Here is a 12,943-nt window from a genome sequence, read left to right as displayed (position 1 = left end):
CACAGTCAATTTTGCATTTGCTCAGAAAGATTAAAAGGCCCAATAGCTGCCACATCATTAGAAACAATATATTCGTATAAATAAATAAATAGAGTTCCCCTTTAATTCCTGCTAAAGGAGGCAAAGACTCCAGTCGGCTATACACCAGGAGTTGTGTGGGACAGGAAACAAGGGATTCTTCATTACTGGAACAGAACACTCATAGTTTCCAGAGTAAAGGTCCTAATTTTTCCAGAAAGCAGACCATATTTAGGGGAAACTCACAGGTTAGGAAATGAAATGTGCCATAAATGAAAACAGAATTAAGAAATTAAACATATGCTAAGCACAGTTAACACAGTTAGAGATTTCTTTTGCAGTAATAGAAATAGAAAAGTTCTGTACCCTAAATATAACAACTGTATACATTTTCTTTTCATTAACATATTCTTTTTATTGACTCACTGCATTTTTCCAACTGTCTGATTTTTAGAATACAATGCAGCTTAGGGACAAAAGTCAATAGAATTTGGGGGACATAGTATAGATTACTTTAGTTTTCCTAAAATCACAAATTATGAGTATACGTGGTTGTAAAAACTGGCAAAGCCAACCATAAACCCCTTTGACTGACAAATATTCTGGTCTGTGGAAACAGTTTCCATTTTTAAGATGTTCACAGTTAGCAGCAGTTGCCCAACCATGGTGCCTGAGAAGGGGAATTACCCTATGTATTTTCATTATAGCACTCTCCACAGTCAACCATCCCTATATCTGTGGCCACAGGAGAGAAGATAGATCCTTGGGATGAACTTAATATGTAAACTTCAGAAGATAAACAACTCTAGCTACCTGCAACTTTCAAAATGTTATTAATCTCAAACTATTTGCAGCAGAACCTTTAAGTGAAACATGGATTTTCTGAAGGGACCTGGTCCTTTTTTTCCTATCTGATCATAGGCAGAAATGATCCTGGGGACAAGGCAGTCTTCTGTCATATGCTCAGCTTGTCTGATAGAGGTCCAAAAAGCCACAAGATTTTCCCTTTTACAGTCCCTTTTTTGCAGTAAGATGTAGGTCTCAGACATCACTGTAGAAAAAGGTTGATTCATAGTGAGATGCAGAATACAGTGAGCTATCCCTATGGGAGGAAAATAATCCATGCAAAATTCAAAAGGAACTTATGCTTACTGGGACATCCCATTCTGCCAAATTTCTGCTAAACAAAGCATTAGAGGGGATGGGAATGTCTGCTCAGGAGCAAATACAGAAAAAAGCTCAAAGCAGTTTCACAGGCCTCCTTCAAAAATGCATGGGAACCCTTCCACTAGTGCTGTTGTGGAGTGATTTGCTGAAAGGAAGTCACACACAAGGCTTTCTTCACTAGAAGGTCTGTTTGGATATAATTTATAATCTTGGCTTCTTTAAGATGTATGGATTTAATTAGAAGTACAAAAATAACAACTTCCAGCATCATGATGAAGAATGGGGGATGGAGGCCTGGTGAGATTCAAGAACCCTCATGTTTGGTAGAAAGCATGGCAGAGATCATGCCAGTTTCTCAAATCTCCTTAGGCAAAGACAAAGAAATTAGACAACATGCTTTCAGTGTTGCTTATTGGAAGAGGAAAACCAAAAATGTGCTTGGCTGCTGGTTAGCACAGAGATAGGGAGGATGTATTGAGACTGCTTTCTGATGTGAAGAGGACTGAGGAATTAAATATTCACTGGTAGGCTGATACCTTGGCATTCCTACAGAGTGCTGGCTTCTACCTACAGCAACGTTCTCACTCATCCTATGACACATTATTAGTCATGTACTAATGGTATGGAGTCAGAAGAAGACACATTTTCTTCCAAAACTGGTGGAGCAGCCTTATGAGACTAGATGAAATACCTCTACATCACACTAGCTACAATGTCAAAACAAGAGTAGTAAGTATCTAAACTTTTTCCTGCCCAGCTTCATGCTACCGATTTGAAAGAAAATACCACATTCTCTAATCTGAAAAACGCTACAAAAGTTGTGTCACATCTCTGAGAAGCAGAGGGGAACTCAGCATCAAGCATCTGCTCTACTTGCTTTATTTTGATGGGTGAAGATCATCAGTGTTCATCTGCCAAATCACTGGGTTAGCAAATAGTTTGCAGCTAAGGCAGTATAGGAAGACCCTCTTTGTTTTCAGAAATATTATCCATTTAGAAAAAAGATTTATAAATAATACAGAAGGTGTGAAATATAAACTTACCTAGGGACCAGTGAAAGCAGAGTCTGTTTGGGATTCTGTAGTGGCTAATCAAAGCTGTCATTGCCTGCAGGTGACCTATATGCCAATTTAGTACAGCTTAAAAGTATGCAGACCATCAAGTGATTATATAGATTGTTTTTAGGAAGCTGAAAATAACTATGTTGATTTAGGCATACAGTTAGGAAACACTTTTAGACCATAACAGAGGGATTTAACAGCAGTTAAGTATGTTCTGCCATAGACAAAATCACAAGGAAGAAACAACAGCAAAATGATAAACTGTAGTTTCTTGTGTATCACAGTGAGCTACACTGGTAGAAGAATCAGTCTTACAAGCTTTTGGTATGTGTACGAATTGCAGTAATGCAGCATTGGAAAAATCCATGCGTCTGTGAGGAATGTTACAGAGGTTCAGACTGCAGACTGAGTTTTTCAAATAAGTTAATTAAAAAAACTATGCATATATTTGCAGTATTATATGTAAAATGTATAGCATACGAACTAACTCTTCTTCACTACAGGATACAAGCAGGTGGCCTTGTTTTTGACACTATGCAAATGGAACAATTAAATAAGAGAAAGCAAAATACATGTGTTTTTAAAAAGATTATCATTTAGGAAGTTCAGGGTCTGATACCAAGAATTGCTACAGGATGTCTTTGAAAAGCCTTGTGCAAGGCAAGCTGTAGTTCCCTCTGATTGGCATTTTGGACTTTTTTCCTTTGAATACTGGCTATCCACAGAGCTTTTAAAATGTCAGTCATTGCTACAGGGATCCTCTAATGGATATTGCAGGAACACAGGGATTTACATCTCATAGTTATCTTTCTCAGCTGAGACCTACAGACACAACTAAAATGCAAACAATAAATATTAATAACTCTTAGGAAGAGTTAAAGTGATCATTTCAGACAGTTAAATATTATCAAAATAGGCCCCTGATGTGTTTGTCCCTGTCTTATATGTATTTTTCTGCTGAGGTATAAGCTTAGCAATGGCCAGTTTAAGTGCATGCCACATATTTTCACTACATGTTCTTCCTGTGACACAGGATCACAGCAGTTAGTCAGTGGACCAAGCTCTACTCTTAGTTAAGCAAGGTGACTCTGGAGTAAATCCCTTGGATTCAGTTGAATTACACTGGTATATAACTGAGAGGAATTTCCTCTGATGGATATAATTTCCATGCATGATATACGTACGTTCCTCAACAGTAATTAAGACCAGATGGTGCTTCATATTTATACTGTAAGTGTGTGGCTATTGCTTTTCTCTGATACCTCAGAAAGCAGTTTTCTGCTATTCCCATACATGGCCGGTACTTTCCCACACATTCAACAGCTAATAAGTTACAAAGATTCCCCTGAATAAGTATCTAATGCAATTTAAAATTGAAAAACTTGGCAAGGAATTAGGCAACAGGTGCCTGGTATCCATCTATCGTGTATTTACAGCTGGAAGAATTACAAGCTGGGTCTTTCTAAAAAAGGTTTGGAACTCAGTGTCTCCAGAGGAATGCACGCCGAGGGCTTGATGCTGGAGTGGGAATGCCACCCACTTGATGGGGACTGCAACTACAAAAGGAAGTGGGGTCCATGGGATAGGGGGTGAATCTGAACATATGGGTGCATGCAGGAAGATGAGGTTAACTTACATTTTTAGACTGGCAATGCTGGTACTTTCCACACATGCTTTAGGCTTGGGAAAACTCCAGAAAAGCCAGCCAGGGTTGCCAAATTATTCAAGCTTTATAAGAGAAACTCTGAAAAACTTTTGATATATATAAAATATATCGAGATATATAGTTTGATATAGACACTTTTAATATATGGGTGTGTACACACACATATATATGTGTTTGTGTATATATATTCAGATATGCATATTTTTAATGCTCACAGTCCTTTACTTGCTGCCTCTGAAACTAAAAGAAAAACATCTTACACTGGCAGAAACATTAGTACCACTACAGGAGATAAATAGGATACTGACTGATAATCGCAGTTACCACCTGTGACTCAATTAATTTCTCAGACATAAACCCTGCATAAACACACAATGAAGGACTGTTTCCGTGGGGTGGAATATCTCCCTAGAGAAATTTGCAGAAGCTACATTGAGGATCTTACAAATTTATTACACTCTTTATTTTGTAAGACAAAAACCTCTAATTGTGTCACTCATAAATAACAGTTGTAGTGCAGGATACAGGTTTTTATCAGTAATCATGTTTCTGAAAAGACTAGTCTCCACTGAACTGTTGCACCTCTGAACATGAGTGAAATTTCAGAATTAACTTTGCAAACAAGTTCTTTAAGTATTCTGGGCTGAATGAAAACTATATTTGAATAAGCCTAGATTTTTAAACAAGATCCTTTTTTCCTTTTGATTTCTTCATATATTACAGCCAACTGGAGAAAGTCATAGATGCATAATTGGATAACAAATTCTGTGACTTTCATAAAAGTACAAGTAAGGGTTTCTAGAAGACTAAGGAAATGGGTGACTGGTCTTTACTGTAGTGGGTAAACCAACTTTTTTCCACAGATATATACTCAGAGTATATACTTGTTATATGCCTGCCCAGTATTTAGCCCAAGGGTGGTTTGGAACTGGACTGCAGTTTATAAATACATCTGCAGTACAAAAATCAGAAAAAGCAACAACCACTGATGAAGAATATGTATGCTTTTCTTTCTAAAACTTTCTAAGGCATCTGCTGGCTCAGTATGAATATTCTGTTTCAAGTGGATGAAAGTATGGACCAATTTCAGAAAGTATCAGGATGAATTCTTACAGACCAGAATTGCTCTTTTCTACAACATCTTGAAGCTATCTTCCTCCTCTGTCCATCCCCAGGCACAGGTATCCATATGTACTCTTGGGGCTGTGTACGGTCACAGGGAAGCAGATCAGCTACCAACACAGAGACAGTGCCAATGTCCACATCTCACCATCAGCTACCATTTGTATCCCCTCCCAGCTGTCTTGGTGTAACTTAAATTATCATCTAGGTGAAGAGTGACTAGTTTTAGCTTAATCCAGCAAGAGAAAGGTTTTGCTAGCAGACAAGAAGGCATTTTGAAGACTTTGCCTTCTCAGTACTGCCAGTTCTCATAATTGTAATTAATGTTTGTTTTGCTCAGGGCTCCAGGTTCTGGAGTTGAGAAAATCTCAGCTTTCATTAAAAGAAGACGTAGGGTTTGTGCCTGCAGAGACAAGTCTGAAAACATGAACTTAAGGCCTGGGGAAAAAAAAAAAAAAAAAGACAGAAAATAAAAAGTATTTTAAAAGATATTACTTTAAAAAACATTATTTTAAAAAAAGTTAAACACGTGAATTTTTAGGGCTTCAAGTATCATTTCTAAATGCATGAGGCTAAATATGCTACACCTTACAGCTAAAAAACTCCTTGCAAATGAAGATAACTTTACTTTTCAGAGCCCATTTGGCTTCCATGGAGCTCACAGATGATCAAACAGAAAAAAGTGGTAAGGAAAGAACAAAGAACTTCACTCCTATGACAGCCAAATAAATTGGCCCCTAAACTACCATTCACCTGCTCAGACACGTTGCCGAGTGCAGCATGTCAGGGTACCCCATCACTAGAAACCATCCAAGAGATGGATAGGAAAGTACCAGACACATCCATATGATTTAGGTGCTGCTATGGCAATATAAGCAGAGCAGGGCTTTGCGCCCTGCACAACTACTAACTGGGGGATACGTCACAACCTGCCTGCTTCACACTGCCATTCACCCATGACCCACGTGCTGAACCTGGCTCTCCAGTAAAGGATATTGAGAGTACCTCTCCTCTGGCTAACGCCTATGCCTTAGTGCACTGCCTTTCACAGCAATAGGAGACCTGAAAGCCAAAATGACACAAAGATTCAGCAAAAGATGAGTGTGCTTTCATCTTCACAAGGTCAACAAGGATCCCTCCACATAAGTTTCTTCATGCACCACATAATCTCGCCTATTTTTTTGAGATTAAACAGTCAAGCCATTTTTTTTCCTTTCTTCTTTTTCTCTTACAGGCAAGAAGACAGGTTTGTGTTGTGGCCTCCTTGGTGTGTATGTCATTCCCAGTCCTGCTACATAGTCTCACATAAGGTGCCCCCACCCTTGCAGGCTCCAAATTCAGCTTGCTGCAAATGAAAGCCTGTACATACACCAGTCCTTACTTTGGGGATACAATGCTTCACACATCACTGAACGAAACTACTACATGGTGGGTTTTTTTTCGCCAGAAACCAACTTCTTTCACAAAACTTTATGACTTCATTTTCTTTCTGGTCCTGGAAGACTTCAGAGGAGATATTATACATGTATGCTACCAGGGGATTGAACACACTGTACAAGCACTAGTAGCTTTCAGAAAAGGAGAACTGGGGATGCCCGATTTCATCTATCCGTAATAACGTGGTAGACATCAGCAGGAGATAGGTGTTGCTCAGAGCAGCAGGCAGCACAGAGAAAACAAAATCCCCAGGACAGGATGGATCAGGAAAATCACAGCGTGACCAGTCCTAGTCAGCCAAGGTGCTCTGTGACTTGTAAAAGCATCCCCAGGAATTGCTCCTCTGTGCAGCTAGAGATGTGTCTGGGGAATACACACACAACCTTTAGTTTACTGGGGATGAGTGAAACAGATGAGGACAAGAACTGCAGTCCCTTGGAAAGGGAGGACCAAAAGGACGTGATGATCTGAGGGCTTCTGGGATTTTGGCAAGAGTCTAGAGTCTAAAAGTAACAAAAAATTGTGCAGCACTCGTTTCAAGTAAACGAGGAGGTTTTTCTCATTCAAGAGGCTCCAGATTTCATCATTAAAATATTAACATAAAGGACTCATTTTTTTAGACTCAGACTGGCAAAAAAGTTTGTGGATCATATGACATTTTGAAGCAGTAGAAAGGCAACCACCACTTTACAAGAGGATGAAAACATCCGCTTCTTACTGTTCCCCCAGTGCACATTGTCTCCACCACTTCCAAATTGTTCCGTTTTATCCACATTTCCAATCAATAACCTTAATTTTGGCACTTCCCAACTGCTGAGTTCTTGATTTTAGGTCTTTAACATTCTCTTAGCTTCTTTGTACATTATAGCTATAAAATAAATGACTGATGACTAATGCAAATCATTCACTGGGAATGTTGGCCTCTCCTCACTGAACCGGTATCAATAAATAAATACCGTTATTATTCCACCAGTTTTCATAAAACCAACTAACTCTTCATAAAAAATCCAATGCAATCCTCTTCCAGAAGACTTATCTTAGTCTCTGCCAGCACTTGAAATTTTACTTACTAGACCTGAATCTCTGCTCCCTGTGCCTAATTTCTTCTACCTGTTCAAATGTTCTCTTCTTCCTGTTGCTGTGTAAAAGATTCACACAAACAACAGGGGAACCACTGCCAACGGTGCATTAACTGTACGTAAATGCTTTTGATGCACAGTATAAATTAACTGCAATAAATGAGAAACTTCCTGTCCCTCATCACTTTCCATTACAGTTACCTTATGTATTATTTGTTACCCCAGATGGTAAAAAAAATTTAGATGGAGATTTGTTTTTATGCTGCCAGCGCTCCTGCAAATGAAAGAGAAGAGATACGTTGGGATAGATCAGCAAAGTGGTTATGGCAGTGGCAACAGCTAAAGCAGTTGAAATGCTTCAGGGTAACACACCACTGAGGCATGTGGAGAAGGTTTGCACTTTTCTACATCCAATCTGTGTTTACCTTTGTAAAGTACATGAACAGGCTTTCTTCATAGTCAAAAGCAACCAACGCTTAGGACTGCTGTCCACGCAGGTTATATATGGATTTCCTTAAACTGGCTTAGCAACCAAATCAATTAAATCAACATGTTCCCCCAGCATGGATTCTTTCATGCCCTGTAAAATAAATGTATAAATCTTCTTATCTAGAATAATTCAATCATCTCCAATTTTGGATGCTTGAGGTAAGTGGGCAGGTGGAAAGTTCTGGAGACAGAAGTTCATTGTTACCCCCGAAAATGGAGAGCATGACCAACATTGGTATTAACTTCTCAAGATCCCACAGTCAGGTCTAGCCATTTCCATGCCTGTTCTAGATCCTGCCCTCGCTGCTGTGGAACACCACTATTCCATCCCCACAAGGAAGCTTTTAAATATAGCCAAGGCCTGTTCCCTGGCTCTGAGTCCAGCTGGCATGGTTTGGCCATGTTTATACTATTAATCACTTTCATCCTCTAAATCACAGTTAAAGGAACTAGCAGCATCCGAGTTGCAGCCAGACTGCTTTGGGAACCAGCCCTGGCCCATGCTAATTCTTGAAGCATGCTCGGGAGTTGTTTGGGAGAGGGCAGGTTGGTGCAGGCCAAAACCATACCAGAAGCACACTAACAAAAGTGCCAATGACTGAGCTTCAGTGCTCAAGCCTTGGCACTGCTTAATTTACAGCTATTCCTGAGCTAAGAACTCCAGGGACTGGCCTGAATTGTGTTAGTAATCTTTCAACTTAGATCTGATCTATTGCTAATAAACTTAATTCTCGTAGTGACCAGACAGTAAAATCTTTTTTCTCCTGCAACACAGGCTGTTGCATGTTATCAGCATGCAGAGCCGAAAAGCAGTGCATGCCCAATCCAAAGGCAATTCAAGTCAGTGAAAGTCTGGAAAATTAATAAAAAGCAAAACAGGGAACATCATTGTGCTACTGTACAATTCCTTCATTCCCCTCTACCTTCAATACTGTACCCAACTTGAACTGGAAGAGAGACTCAAAGAAAGGAAACAGGAATGATCAAAGGTGTGAAATGGCTTCATATGAGGAATTGCTGAGTAGTCGCTGAGTCTTCCACCTGGACTTGGTGGGGGTATGATGAAGGTCTATAAAATCCAGAGTAGCAAGGAGTGGCTGGATTGCGAATGACTGTTCACTCCCTCTTCCAATGCAAGAACCAGAGCCACCAGAGGAAGTTAAATGAAGCGGGGTTTGCCACATGGAGAAGTGTTTTTTTTCACCCAGCAATTAGAGAGCCTGTAGAGCTTTTACCAAAGAGCTATGTGGATGCAAAAAGTTTACACAGGCTTGAGGGGAGACTGGACAAGTGCTTGAAATAGAAATCCCCTGGGCTACAAAACAGACAAACTTCATCAGGGCCAGGAAATCCCCAGAGCTGAAAATAGTTGGAGGCTGAAAGAAGAAATTATCACGTATGCTTGCCCTGCTCTGACCCTTGCCTTCTTAGGGGCACTACTGGGAACAGAGCACTGGGCTAGGCGGTCCAGGGGTCTGAACCACCTTGGCCATTTTTACATCCTCACTGGTGACACAGATGGACTCTGGATGAAATATTCTCTCTTTATCATCAGGGCTGAAATCACACTGACAACGTCCCTATGGGAATTGCTCTGTTTTCTGAAGGGTCCTGGCCCTGCACTGCACCAGGAAGAGGCTGTCCCTCCTGAGCACCCCGTATCACTTGCAGTTACACTGCGGGGTGGCCAGGTGTCTAAATCAACTCTACCACATCTAAACAACACTAAATTACAGCACCAAAATAGCCAAAACTTAAGGAACAGGGAAACGATCCTGGTGGTTGCACAGTAGGTCATAACCTTGGGTTAAGACAGCAAAAATAAACTCAATGTTGTTTTTGCAGTTAGTTTTTTAATGTCTTTCAGAGGTAGCGTGTGGATCCTTGCCAACTGTTTGCACTGCAACTTTGAATCCTCCCTGAAATCCTGCCTGATTCAATTTTCTGTTTAAAATTTTGCTTGTGATATTACACAGGATTTGGGAGTAAGGGAATAGGGAAGGGTGAGCTATCACTGCATGTGGGATTTGAAAGGCCGTTTCAGTCAGTTTTCTCTTCTGCCACAGGAAACAGTGATTTATTGGTGAAATGCCTAATGCAGCTGGGAAGCTCTGCTGAAGTCTTGAATTTGTGTGAATATTTCCCACATGAGAAAAGCCCAGATGGGAAATAGTCACACAATGGGAGGGAGAAACCTGGAAAGCGGTAATGTCAACAGAGATTTAATAGTAATAGTGTGCAGCAAATTGGACATGCAGTAAAGAGTAATACAGTAGTGAAACAGACCAAAGCCGTTTTGGGTTGAGTCACCAGAAGCTTCATTTCAGATGCTGGAATGTAGCCTTAATTTCTGGGCATGTCGTTACCTGAAAGACTAACTAGCTGGAATGAATTCTGAGAAGGGCAGCAAAACTACCACAGAAAGAGAGACTTCTTTCTGTGCTAATAGCACATCCTGACTGAGCAATGAGTGGGGAGGCACAGACTGCACAAGGAGAGAGAGCACAGCTATCTGCAGGATGTGAACACCAAGCTGGGAGGAGACAGCACAGAGCACAGTGCCATGCCATGAAAGACAAAGAAACGTTGCAAAAAAACATGAGATAAAAGTTACGGAGGAGTTTCCTGACAGTGGGATACGTTAGGCTGTGAAATGGCCACCAGAGCAAAGATGCCAACAACTGAGATGTTTTGGACTGTAAAAGGGAAGTAAAAGCACAGCAGGAGCATTCTACGTTGGTGGAGAGATGGGTTGGAAATGTTAGGGCTTTCCCAGTGCTGAGCTGTACAGCCTAGATTCATGATCTACTGAGTGAAGATGACACAAAGCACGCAAACGGAGACCGTTAACAGATTTTCAGTCAGTGTGAAATGGCCCAGGCCTATTCAGATCAACCCATCCCTTATGACCACGTACACCACAGCTGAAAATCTACCCTCAGCACACTGGGGAGGAGGAGAGACAGAAAGTCACACTTCCTGGCTTGAATATGCAAAGCAGATACCACACAGTTTAAAATAGCACAATATCCTTGAACAGATATTGCTTCCAAAGTCTTCTACATGACAAATCATTACATCATGCCTACACTGTTATTTCACTTACAACAAACTGCTAAAATACACTCTTGGTACAGAAGAAAAAAATTTACACTGATGTCAGTATTCTGATTAAATACTTTTTCAATAGAGCTTTTGTGCTATTATTTTTTACAAAAACCCCCACCCAAACCCCAGTCTTTAAGATTAAATATTAGGGAGTAGCCAAATTAGTCACTCTATTCCCTCACCCTTCAAAGAACAGAAAACCAAAATTAATAGAAACCACTAATACATATAAGATTATTGCCCTGAATCTTTGCCATTAACTTTTTCACAGTAGAGACTACCACACATCCTTCAGCAAGCTCAGCCTGGGTGAAAAGAGTTAACGAACAGCTCCCACATTATCAGGGATCCTCAAAATCCCTACAGATGTCACCTACCAGAAGCAGAAAGCATAGGGTCTGAAGGACAGGGTTAAAGACAGAGTTTGGGCCTTAACACTGAATTTCTAGATCTTTTTGCCTTCTCAGACCACTAGAGTTATCTCAGTAGTCTGTGTGTATGTCTGATTCTCAGTCTTAAGCAGAGTTTGCAAGGTAAATCTCAGCAGTGCGGCTTTATGATGATCCCCTTTGGAAGGCTGAATGTAAGTAAAGCTAGAAATTTAAGAAGTCTGGATCAGCATCAGATACTGGTGAACACTGTCAGCATCTACTGCTCCTGTTCAAAGCTGGGATAAGGGTGGCTTGTTATCTCTGAGTTTATTATGCTGCAGATCCACAAACTGTATTATGACAAGAGTTACACTTGAAGCTTCAGGAGACATGATTCTGGATATACTGAACTTTATAAGGCATGTGGGCAACTAGGCCCTAGGCTAGCTTCTGCAACTGTTTTCACTTGCATTTCATCCACATTTAAGGATGCGTACCTATTTAGTTTCTTCTAGTAGTTTCCAATGAAGAAGAAAGAAAAGGGGAAAAAAAAAAAGAAAAAAGAAAGGAATGGTTTTCCATTGACATTTCAAGAAAAATCTACCTCTTAAGTATTAACCACTATTACAGCTCCTTAATCCTCCAGTGGCATTCAGCTCCCACATCATCAAGGTCAGCATTTGCTTTTACCCACAGGAATAAACCCCTGACCATTCGAAATAACTTTCTGCTGGATATGGGATGCCACTGGCAACATGCTATGGGTCTCCCGCAGGAACAGTGCAACCTTAAAACTTTACCACTTAACATTTCATATTTTATTCACCTATTTCAGCAAGGCTTAGAGGGCTGGTGAAATGTAGCAAGTGTGGAGACTGCTGTTATCTTTTCTCAGAAGCACTGCCTCTACGGGATCCCTGCAGGTCTCCAGGGAGGACCGAAGCCTTACTGTACAATCTTGCAGATTATTTCTGTTTGTGTACTCGACCCCAAACGGGAGGAAATGAAACATAACCATTTTGTGGGCTGTGAAGGGGGGGGAAGTGCAGCCCTGTGCCTCAAGCACGGCTGGGAGGCAGTGACCTGGGTTGAGTGCCAGCTTCAAGAGATCAGATTCATACCATGGTGCTGCGCACTCATCAGTGAATTGCAGAATTACATCTCCTGCCTTTCATTTTCCTCCAGGTGAAACAAAGATGATATCAGCTCAGAGGCCCTCCGAGGTGAAAAAGCCCCTCAGCCTTACAAATATCGTCAGCTGTAATTTTAACATTTCACTCCGTCTTCAAATGAGTCTTGTTCTTATAAGGGCAAGGCATTATTCTCCTCTACCCTCCTCTAGAATAAACCAGGAACCCTGACAACAGCTTCAGAGGTTAATGTGGCAGCTACTCACATTCACTGCAGAAAATCCAGACATATCTT

Source organism: Aquila chrysaetos, chromosome 3 (assembly GCF_900496995.4).
Source record: "Aquila chrysaetos chrysaetos chromosome 3, bAquChr1.4, whole genome shotgun sequence".
NCBI lineage: Eukaryota > Metazoa > Chordata > Aves > Accipitriformes > Accipitridae > Aquila > Aquila chrysaetos.
The sequence above is the reverse complement of the archived record's forward strand: the minus strand, read 5'-3'. Positions refer to the sequence as shown.